Genomic DNA, 11,287 nt, shown 5'->3' on the forward strand with positions numbered 1-11,287 from the left:
CATGTGCACGGAACACTGGGAACACTTGTACTGTTTGATGACACACTCGTTCAAATGAAAACACATATAATCATATGAAACATTGGCGTTACAAGAACGTTTATGGGTTTGACGGTCCTGCTTCCCCTGACTAAACTAGTGAAATAAATATACATTGATGTTAAAGATAAACTACTTGGTATTTAAAGTTCTGATTTTTGGTTTCAAAAATTGTCATGTATTCGTGGAACACAGAATAGAACTGCTGGTCCTGCTTCTGTCTACTGGAAACTAATGCATTAACGCAGTTGAAATTAATTGATTGGAAGTTTATACACCAATGCGAAACAATTGGCACTTTAACATTCTTGGATCTGAGTAAAATATCGTTGTATGTTTACACAACTTGGCATAGACTTGTCGAGCGGTCTTGTCACAATCAACAGAGAATATGTGAACCTTTAAAAAAATAAAAACAAAAAACAAAGACTTGTTGACTATTACAACCACACATCACATGAAATGTTTGATGAATAGCTTAAGTTACACACTGGTCTGAGATGCTTAGTATTTAAGAGAGATCTTGGGTCTATATTAAAATTGTTACCGTGTGTTAGTGGAACATGGAACTTAATTGTCGGTCCTGAATCAAGATACTTGCTGGTTTTAGTTTACATGAGCTTGGAGTGTTTTATGATAGATGGAATGAACTTATTCGTAGAATTAAGCTGGGGGAACATCCTTCAATATGGAATACTTGCTATTGTAGTTGTAACTGTCGTCGCTATTGTTTTTGTGCTTGTTGAAGCACAGTTGAACAGATCGCAACCCACTCTTCAAACGGCTGATCAGCGCGAGCGGATACGGAGTGAGTGAATTAATAAAAACATTTCATCCGGGCTGAGTGGCTCAGACGGTTAAGGCGCTGGCCTTCTAACCCCAACTTGGCAGGTTCGATCCTGGCTCAGTCCGGTGGTATTTGAAGGTGCTCAAATACGACAGCCCCGTGTCGGTAGATTTACTGGCACGTTAAAGAACTCCTGCGGGACTAAATTCCGGCACCTCGGCGTCTCCGAAGACCTTAAAAAGTAGTTAGTGGGACGTAAAACAAATAACATTATTATTATAAAACATTTCATTTTAACTCAAACACACACACACACACACCAGTTTCTCATTCTGTCTTTCTCTTTTTCCTCAGAAACCTTCAATGCACGTTTCCATAAGCAAAGACCATACCATCACCATACTACAATAACAATAGCGACGACAGTTACAACTACAATAGCAAGTATTCCATATTGAAGGATGTTCCCCCAGCTTAATTCTACGAATAAGTTCATTACATCTATCATAAAACACTGCAAGCTCATGTAAACTAAAACTAGCAAGTATCTTGATTCAGGACCGACAATTAGGTTCCATGTTCCACTAACACACGGTAACAATTTTAATATAGACCCAAGATCTCTCTTAAATACTAAGCATCTCAGACCAGTGTGTAACTTCAGCTGTTCACCAAACGTTTCATGTGATGTGTGGTTGTAATAGTCAACAAGTCTTTGTTTTTTGTTTTTACTTTTTTTAAAGGTTCACATATTCTGGTTGACTGTGACAAGACCGCTCAACAAGTCTATGCCAAGTTGTGTAAACATACGATATTTTACTCAGATCCAAGAATACTAAAGTGCCAAATGTTTCGCATTGGTGTATAAACTTCCAATCAATTAATTTCAACTGCGTTAATGCATTAGTTTCCAGTAGACAGAAGCAAGACCAGCAGTTCTATTCTGTGTTCCACGAACACACGACAATTTTTGAAACCAAAAACCAGAACTTTAAATACCAAGCAGATCTTTAACATCAATGTATATTTATTTCACTAGTTTAGTCATGGGAAGCAGGACAGTCAAACCCATAAACGTTCTTGTAACGGCAATATTTCATATGATTATAAGTGTTTTCATTTGAACGAGTGTGTTATCAAACAATACAAGTGAATCGTTTTTTTTGAAACGACACATGTCAAGATTGTGCCACAATTGAGTTAAGGCAAGTAATACAGTTTTTAAGTATAGATCTATCGTTTTCTGAAGAAACTACACACGTCGCTGCATTGCTTTATCCGGTATCTCTGCCTGGTACTAATAGTTTGTTGGAGAAACAGCACTTGTCACTGACACTGTACGTTTTAAGTGGGTATCTCCAAACTAAGATTTATTGACATGTGCTGTTTCAAAAAAAAAAAAACCGATTCAAGTGTTCCTACAGTGTTCCGTGTACATGAACGCGCGACAGTTTAGACTAGATCTATGTCTTTATACATTTTGCTTCATTGTATGTATTTCATCCAATCTTTTTCAGACAGAAACAGGACTGTCAAATCCAAGAATGCTCTTAGAGAGCCAAGTTTTCCATACCATTACAAGTGTCCTTATTGTGTTTTGTATATATTTTCAATCCAGTACATGTAATTCCAGTGTTCCGTGTTCTATGAACACAAGACTGTTAGAGCCAGAACTGGGAACTTTCTAAGCTCCAAGTTCTCCTTGCCAAGTGTATGTTGCATTTCAAGGTAATATCTATCAACTCAATGCTGTATTTCCATGCAACTACCTATAGGTGCATGGATTTTTCATGATGATCATTGTTATCAGTTTCCCCTTAATTTAATTTTCACCAAGAACTGATGATGACTCCATGGGAGTCGAAACCGGTCTTCTTATAATTGAATAAACTGTTGCAATGTGTTGAATGGTGGAACATCCCTCAAACTCTACATTATTGGTCAAACGTCAACACGGAAATGAAGATCATAACTTACGATATGTAAATATAGTTAGATATGAGAATAATATCCAGGTAGAGTTAGTGACTAAATACTGAAATTTGGCTATGATAAAATATTTATATAAAGATACGAATCTGGAAGACCAGCTGGAATTCATAAGATTTCTGTGGATATACTAATGGCAATGGGTTGGGATACAATACTTATTTGATCACTGCTTGCATGAAGGAGCTATACGACATGAACGAGGAGTTACTACAGTTTTTTTTGCTAGTTGCTTTACGTCGCACCGACACAGATAGGTCTTATGGCGACGATGGAACAGGAAAGGGATAGGAGTGGGAAGGAATCGGCCGTGGCCTTAATTAAGGTACAGCCCCAGCATTTGCCTGGTGTGAAAATGGGAAACCACGGAAAACCATTTTCAGGGCTGCCGACAGTGGGGTTCCAACCTACTATCTCCCGAATACTGGATACTGGCCGCACTTAAGCGACTGCAGCTATCGAGTTCGGTAGTTACTACAGTAGCCTGAGTGTACAAAGGTAAGGATGATGAACACAACTCAGATAACTGCAGGCCAGTCACCTCGATGTGTTGCTTATAAGTTCTGGGAAAACAGTCTTTCTGATTATATTAGATATGTTTGCAAAATTACCAACTGGTTTGATAGAAGGCAGTTTGGATTTAGGAAAGGTTATTCCAGTGATGCTCAACTTGTAGGATTCCAACAAGATATAGCAGATATTTTAGATTCACGCATTCAAATAGACTATATAGCTATCGACCTATCCAAGGCTTTTGATAGGGCAGATCATGGGAGACTACCAATGAAAATGAGGGCTATAAACTAGCCAAATGTGTGAGTGAATGGGTGATTAGATTTCTAGAAAACAGATCTCAGATAATTAAAGTAAGTGCAGCATTATCTGATCTACAAGGCAGTATTATTAGACCTTCGTTTAGTTATAAATAAATGAGTAAAAAAACTGTAATCCGATATCAGGCTTTTTGTAGATGATGTTCCACTGTATAGAGCAGAGGTGCTTAGCTGGGCACCTGTTGAGGCTAACCCAGTGCAGCCGGGCTGGCATGACGTAAATGCGGGCAGCTTGCGTAAGCAGCATACGTCACAGTGAAGCGAGAGCGGACACACTTTGCAGGGAAGGGAGGGATCATTGGCGTTCGATTGTGATTGCAAAGCTCTCAACCACTACACAGCGAAATTCTGATTGGGGTGCAGTATTTAAAATAAAGCACTATGATCGAAAAAAAAAAAAAAACCACACCCTGACCTTTTCAAGATATTCCGGTTTGATTTACATTGCACTCAATACGAACGGTCAGTTTTATTTTCTTATATTCATTCAATGAAAGAAAAGTGACACGTTATATTTTTTGCGTCACAATCTACAAAGGTACAGAGTTTAAGCGTATAAGCTACGATTTACTATTCCTTGGATGGGCATGACAGTATTTCCATTTGAAAACAAGTAAAATTCCTTTTACTCATTACGCAAAAAGGAATATAATTAAATAATTTAACAAGTTTACTGCTTGTTTTTGCACAGTGTTGTAGTGTTGTGCGACTCTTCCTGTTCACTGAATTCGTGAAAATAGTATTTAAAATTTAGCAATCATCCGGTGATAATGGCTAGCCTCTAAATGGTGAAAGTTTCATCACGAGTGAGGACATTGATTTTTATTATCTAAGATTAAAGTACAACAACAATGTAAATGTATTTACCAGACAGATGTAGGCTAGTGTATGCCTTCAAATAAATAAACTAACTGATGTTATTCGTGGTAAGGATAATTGGATTGTTGGCAAGTTTATCACACAATTTAAACCCAAACAAGCCACAGCTTATCCACCTTAACTCCGTATTATATAAGAAATGTTTCTAAAGCACCTCTTAACATGTAACAATGAAAACTGTAATTCATTACGTATATTAAAAAAAATGTTTGAGGATGTAAGTATAACCCTTTATTGTATCCGGTCAAAATACATAAACAACAATGAACGTAAATAACTTATTTCTTACAATGTAAATTGAAAATGACGTGGATTTCTGCCCTCTTTCTTCCATTATTTTCTGCCTCAATTTCAAACTCGGGTATTGCCGCAGTGATCGAGAGTGACTGGGAGAACTTTGCCCATCCTTCATGGCCTGTGACGCAGCTGTAATGAGCCGCAATATCACTGTGGTTGAATAGCATACGCTCATCGCCTGCACACTTATAGTACTGGGCACCCACGGGACGGAATATCCAGCGTGAGGATCTCTGGTATTTCATCATGTATTAGACCCCTCTGGCTTTTCTAGACAAAGAAAATGAAAAAATAAAGCAAGCATACAAGATTCGCCCAATATAATTTGTCAGAGAGGAACGATTCTGCTTCGAAGCGAGACAGGCTGTACTGCAGCTCCGATGACATCACACGAATTTGTGAATAGTTTCGTGCGTCCAACCTGTGCAATGAAAACACACATCAAATTCATGCAGTATTCTGTTTTTTGTAGTTAAAAAATGTCTGCCTCTGTAGCGTACAGCAGCTCTGACGACATCGTACAAATAGGTGAACAGTCTCGTATGTTCGAACCGCACATTGCGAGACTGATCAGTTGTGCGATATGTGTATTTTGTAGTTAAGAATGTCCACCAGTGTAACGGTTAACATGATTAGCTGGCGTTCTCAGGGGCCTTAGTTCGAATCCCAGTACTGCCAGAGATTTACGAACGGCAGGAAGGTTGAAATACGGTAAGATGGTAAATGCAGCTCACCTTCATTGGGGGCAGGCCTAAAACGAGTTGCACCACCTCGGAATGAGGACACGAGTTTTCTTTAGTTAAGAAATATTCACGGTTGTTGCTATAATAATATAGCAGGCGAGATAATTAACAAAGTAATCGTTTAATATCTCATAACTAGGGCCCGGATTTTTAGGTGGCATAAACCTTCACTTTAGGTTTTTTGAATTCTTAAAATAGGTTATTTTAGGTTTTTGCCTCCAGGCAGCAATATTTTTTGGTTTTCGTAGTTCTGTAAAATTTATTTATAAGACTTTCGTGTGGAGCGTGGCATTGTATGGAAGTGAAACATGGACGATAACTAGCTCAGAAAGAAAGAGAATAGAAGCTTTTGAAGTGTGGTGTTACAGAAGAATGCTGAAGGTGAGATGGATAGATCGAATCACGAATGAAGAGATACTGAATCGAATTGGTGAGAGGAGATCGATTTGGCTAAATTTGACGAGAAGAAGAGATAGAATGATAGGACACATAGGACTTGTTCAGTTGGTTTTAGAAGGAAGTGTAGGTGGTAAGAACGGTAGGGGTAGACCAAGGTATGAATATGACAAACAGATCAGAGCAGATGTAGGATGCAATAGTTACGTAGAAATGAAAAGGTTAGCACAGGATAGGGTGGCATGGAGAGCTGCATCAAACCAGTCTATGGACTGATGACTCAAACAACACTTATTTCACAAAAGTTTACATTGTCATATTCATAAAAATACACAGAGAATACACTGAACTGTTTCCTTTGTAAGTTATTTTTTGGCATTGCAGTAAATAACAACGTACATACCCAAATTGTCTGGCGTAAATGATTTCCTGTTTTCACGTAACACATTCTTATATGACGAAGTTCTTTGAACGGAACAAGACGTCATTGGAGCGTAGTACATAGATGCTAATGCATTAGGTTGTAGGGGTAATTTTTCTGAATACTTTTCACCCTGTAATACTGAATTGATAACTTTCATATCTTCAAAACCAGGATTGCGTTTAAGAATCTTTTGCAGCTTCGAAGAACATGCCACTCCCAATGGTCCAGGTATTTCTCTTCTGCAAACATTGCCAATGATATCCAGGGAATCTTTGAGGGCAAGGTTGCGCCTTCCAACTGGAGAATAGCTTCTGGCATAAAACAAAAATGTGTCTTAATATATGCTAGGGAAGCGACGAGGGTCGGCCACTGGAGCGATTTCTTGGCCTTTGCGATGCAGGAAGCTTCTGTTTCATCCAAGTCATTGACGACATTTTTAATTTCTTCTAGGTGCTCAGCATAGTAAATAGCAGCAGGCAGCCATGTTCTCCAGCGGGTAAGTATCGGCTCAGGTGGAAGAGGTGTTGTTGGTAGTTTCTCTTTGAACAACTGTATACGTGTTGGGGCTTTGAGGAAAACTTTATTAACTGAAGAAAGCACGCTGTTGACGTTACTGAAGTTGCTTCTAACCTCCTCCGCAAGGCGGTGCAGGCCGTGGGCCAAGCACGTAACGTGTAGCATGCTCGGGTAGAAGGACTGTACAACCTGCCCTGCCTTCAACATGTAGGCAGCACTGTCAGTCACTAACAAAAGGAACTTACTATCTTGAGTCTCTGCTGGCTACAATATGCGTAAAGCATCCCTCACAGCGCAGGCTATTGTGCTGCTGTTAGTTTGTTCTATTTCTTTACAAAAAATTAGATGAGCGTTACCTGGTTCATTTTGATCCAGCTTATCTACTACCACATTCACAATGAAGCGACCGCAACTGTCAGATGTTTCATCGACAGAACACCAAATATTGTGATCGCCTATATCTTCTCTTATTTCATCTAATGTCTTCTGGTAAACAGGATGCAAATAATTCTCCCTTAAAGTGGATTCATTAGGTATACTGCGGCAGCTGATGTTTCCTAAGAATGTTTTCATGGTCAGGTTACTTAGCACGTTCCATGGGACGTTTGCAGACACCAACGACTGACATAGGCGAAAGTTAAATTAATCTTCAGGCTTGCCAACTGTGGAAGAAATAAACATTTGCTTACTGTTGTTGCTGGACTTTTCTCCTCACTACGTTAGCCATGTGAGCAGCTGCAGATTTATGCTGCTCAAGATGGGATTTCTGCTCACATTCAACCTGAAATGAAGAATCCAAATCCCAAGTACACTTCAGTAAGCGAGCTAGGGTATTGCAATGCGGGTTTTAGATCCGTTACGGGAAACTTACTTCTTTGGAGCATGCCTGATAGAAGAATACTCGACTGTCTGTAGTGAAGTGTCCATCTGTAGCAATCCATTTTCTCAATAAGTGCGATTTAGGCATTGTTTCGCTATACAGCAATTACGGTTAGAAAATGCTGCAGGAACCAGTCACCACACACTCTGCCGGCTGTACTCTCTATGGACGACTGGAGGCGAAACTGTTTACGTTCCTCCTGACCTATCAGAAGCATCAAGGAGCCACCAGATGTCACATATATAGTGGGAAGCATGGAATGTGCTGCATTTAACGGTAGTAACGTGAACTACCTCCGTCCTACTGCTTGTAAGGTGGAAATGATTTTACTAGTGATGGGCTAGCGACGGAATCGAGTAGAATCGAGTACTGTGCTCTTAGAATCGGTATACTCGACTCCAGACCGACACAGATATGTCTTATGGCGACGATGGGATAGGAAAGGCCTAGGAATGGGAAGGAAGCGGCTGTAGCCTTAATGAAGGTACAGCCACAGCATTTGCCTGGTGTGAAAATGGGAAACCACGGAAAACCATATTCAGGGCTGCCGACAGTGGGGTTCGAACTCACGATCTCCCGATTACTGGATACTGGCCGCACTTAAGTGACTGCAGCTATCGAGCTCGGTAGTTATAAACATTAGTAAGGCAGAAATTTACAACAAACTGATATCTCTGGAATTAAAGAAAACTGTAGGACCTGATGGTGTTTCAACTTACTTGCTCAAGTACTGCTCATTTATTTTATGTGAAGCCCTCTTTTATCTGTTCAACTTATCATTAAACCAAGGTGTTTTTCCAGTGGAATGGAAGAAAGGATTTGTTAGTCCAGTTTTCAAAAATGGTGATAAAACTGACAAAACAATATAGACCAGTTACATTTCTTCTCATATTTCCAAAATTTTTCACTCAATATTTGGTAAGATCACACCTCTCTTTAGAAACACCATCACTGATGAGCAACATGGATTCTTTTCAAGACAGTCAACCTGTAGCAATCTTCTTTTATTCTATCAGTTCCTCTTGGATGCAGTAGAGAACCACTCTCAGGTGGACCACATTTATACAGACTTCTCAAAAGCTTTTGACACTGTTGACCACGATATCTTGCTGCAAAAACTAACAGGTTACGGAATTAATGGGCCTCTCCTCTCCTGGTTTGAACCTTATTTTAAAAATCGCCTGTAGATTGTTAAAATAAGGAATCATTTTTCTGCACCTATTATTGTTACCACCGGGCGAGTTGCCCGCGCGCGTAGAGGCGCGCGGCTGTGAACTTGCATCCGGGAGATAGTAGGTTCGAATCCCACTATCGGCAGCCCTGAAAATGGTTTTCCGTGGTTTCCCATTTTCACACCAGGCAAATGCTGGGGCTGTACCTTATTTAAGTCCACGGTCGCTTCCTTCCAACTCCTAGGCCTTTCCTGTCCCATCGTCGCCATAAGACCTATCTGTGTCGGTGCGACGTAAAGCCCCTAGCAAAAAAAAAAAAATATATTGTTACCAGTGGAGTTCCTCATGGGTCTCACCTTGCACCCTTACTTTTTACTCTCTACATAAATTACACTAAAAATATACTTAAGAATTCTGTATTGCTTTTGTCTGCTGACGATGCAATTTTTTTTTATGCAAATCAATTGTACACTTAATTGTTTAAAACTTCAAGAAGATTTACATCATCTGGAAAAGTACTGCATTCGAAATGGGTTAAAACTTAATCATGAGAAATGTAAAATAATTTAATTTTTTTTAAACTAGAAGAAAATATAATTTCAGTACAAATTTAGTAATAACATTCTAACTCCTGTTTCATAAGTTAATGTCCTTAGTGTTTTATTCAGTTATAACCAGCATTTAATGAACATGTTGAAAATATTTGTAAGAAATCATTACAAAGATTGAGTTGCATTACTATATATGCCAGAGAATTTTCAAACTTAGCTCACTTTTTTTTCTTTTTTTTTTTTTTTTTTTACTGCTAGTTGCTTTACGTCGCACCGACACAGGTAGGTCTTATGGCAACGATGGGACAGGAAAGGGCTAGGAGTGGGAAGGAAGCGGCCGTGGCCTTAATTAACCCTTTTGCTCTCAGGCTATTTTCACCAGTCAAGCCCAAAACACTCAGGCCATTTTTCATGATTATGCATGTTAAAATGTAAAACATTGCCGTATAAAGAAATCCCCAGTTACAAAATTGAAAAAATCACAGTAGTACACTATTTAATATCGTTTTAGGAAACAATTATACCAAAATTGTTCATGGCATATTTTACTGCAAAATAAATTTTGAAATTTGAAAATATATTACAAAAAATAAAAATAGGTTTTTAAATACTAAAAAAGTAATATGTTCTTTAGTGATATTGTTGTTCAGTCATTCTGAAAATAAGAGCATTTAACTCTGTATAACATACTTTTGTTTTTGTATTCTTATTTAGTCATGAGTTATAGCACCTGACGTAAAGAACTGTACATGTACCTTCCGGAGTCAGCATTTGTGTTTTGGAAAACATCCTCCTATCATCAGTACCTGTAAAATCCGAATCACTTCTTCTTTATCTACAGCTTTTCCCACACCTGTGGGGTCGCGGGTGCGAACTGTGTCGCACATGTGGATTCGGCTCGTGTTTTATGGCCGGATGCCCTTGCTGACGCCAACCCTATATGGGGGGAGGTAATCACTATCGCGTGTTACCGTGGTAGTTTGTAGTGTAGTGTGTTGTCTGAATATGAAGAAGAAAGTGTTGGGACAAACACAAACACACCGGCCCCGGGTCAGAAGAATTAATCAATGGCGATTAAAATTCCCGACCTTGCCGCGAATCAAACCCGGGCCCTCTGAACCGAACACCTCAACGCTGATCATTCAGCCAATGAGTCGGACTGAAATACGAATCAATATCCGCTATAACGTCACCGTCATCGTCTAAAGCATCTAAATAATCCAAAACATCGGAATTATTTAGCCTAGAACTTGGCGCAGCCATGTAAAAAAATTAGGCCTACTCGTGGCACGAAAATCTAATAACACGAAATGTTAAACTAAAATTCACTTGAGAACACCGATAAATGTAGAATATAAACAAAATATAATTAACAATCTATTATTAAAATGGAAACAATAAAACGAAGGGAAACACGTATTTTGAAGCTTAAATGAGACTGTACTCGCAAGCAGCACACTTCAACTTGCCATGCGGTGAACATATGCGGTTTGATAACTTCATTTGTTCCAAACAGGTGAGCTTAGTGTCCCTATCTCTCAAGAAAAGTGTAAACTAAATCCAAAAGCTACTATTGATGTCTTTTCCTGACACCTGGGGGTCCATTAAGGTACTTATACAGTCATCCGAACACAAAGCCGATAGATCGGCACGCTGAGTGTTTAAAGCAATACCACCCGAGCCGATAGATCGGCTCGCTGAGCGTATAAGAGTTAAGGTACAGCCCCAGCATTTGCTTGGTGTGAAGATGGGAAACCACGGAAAACCATTTTCAGGGCTGC

This window comes from Anabrus simplex, chromosome 2, assembly GCF_040414725.1.
Source record: "Anabrus simplex isolate iqAnaSimp1 chromosome 2, ASM4041472v1, whole genome shotgun sequence".
NCBI lineage: Eukaryota > Metazoa > Arthropoda > Insecta > Orthoptera > Tettigoniidae > Anabrus > Anabrus simplex.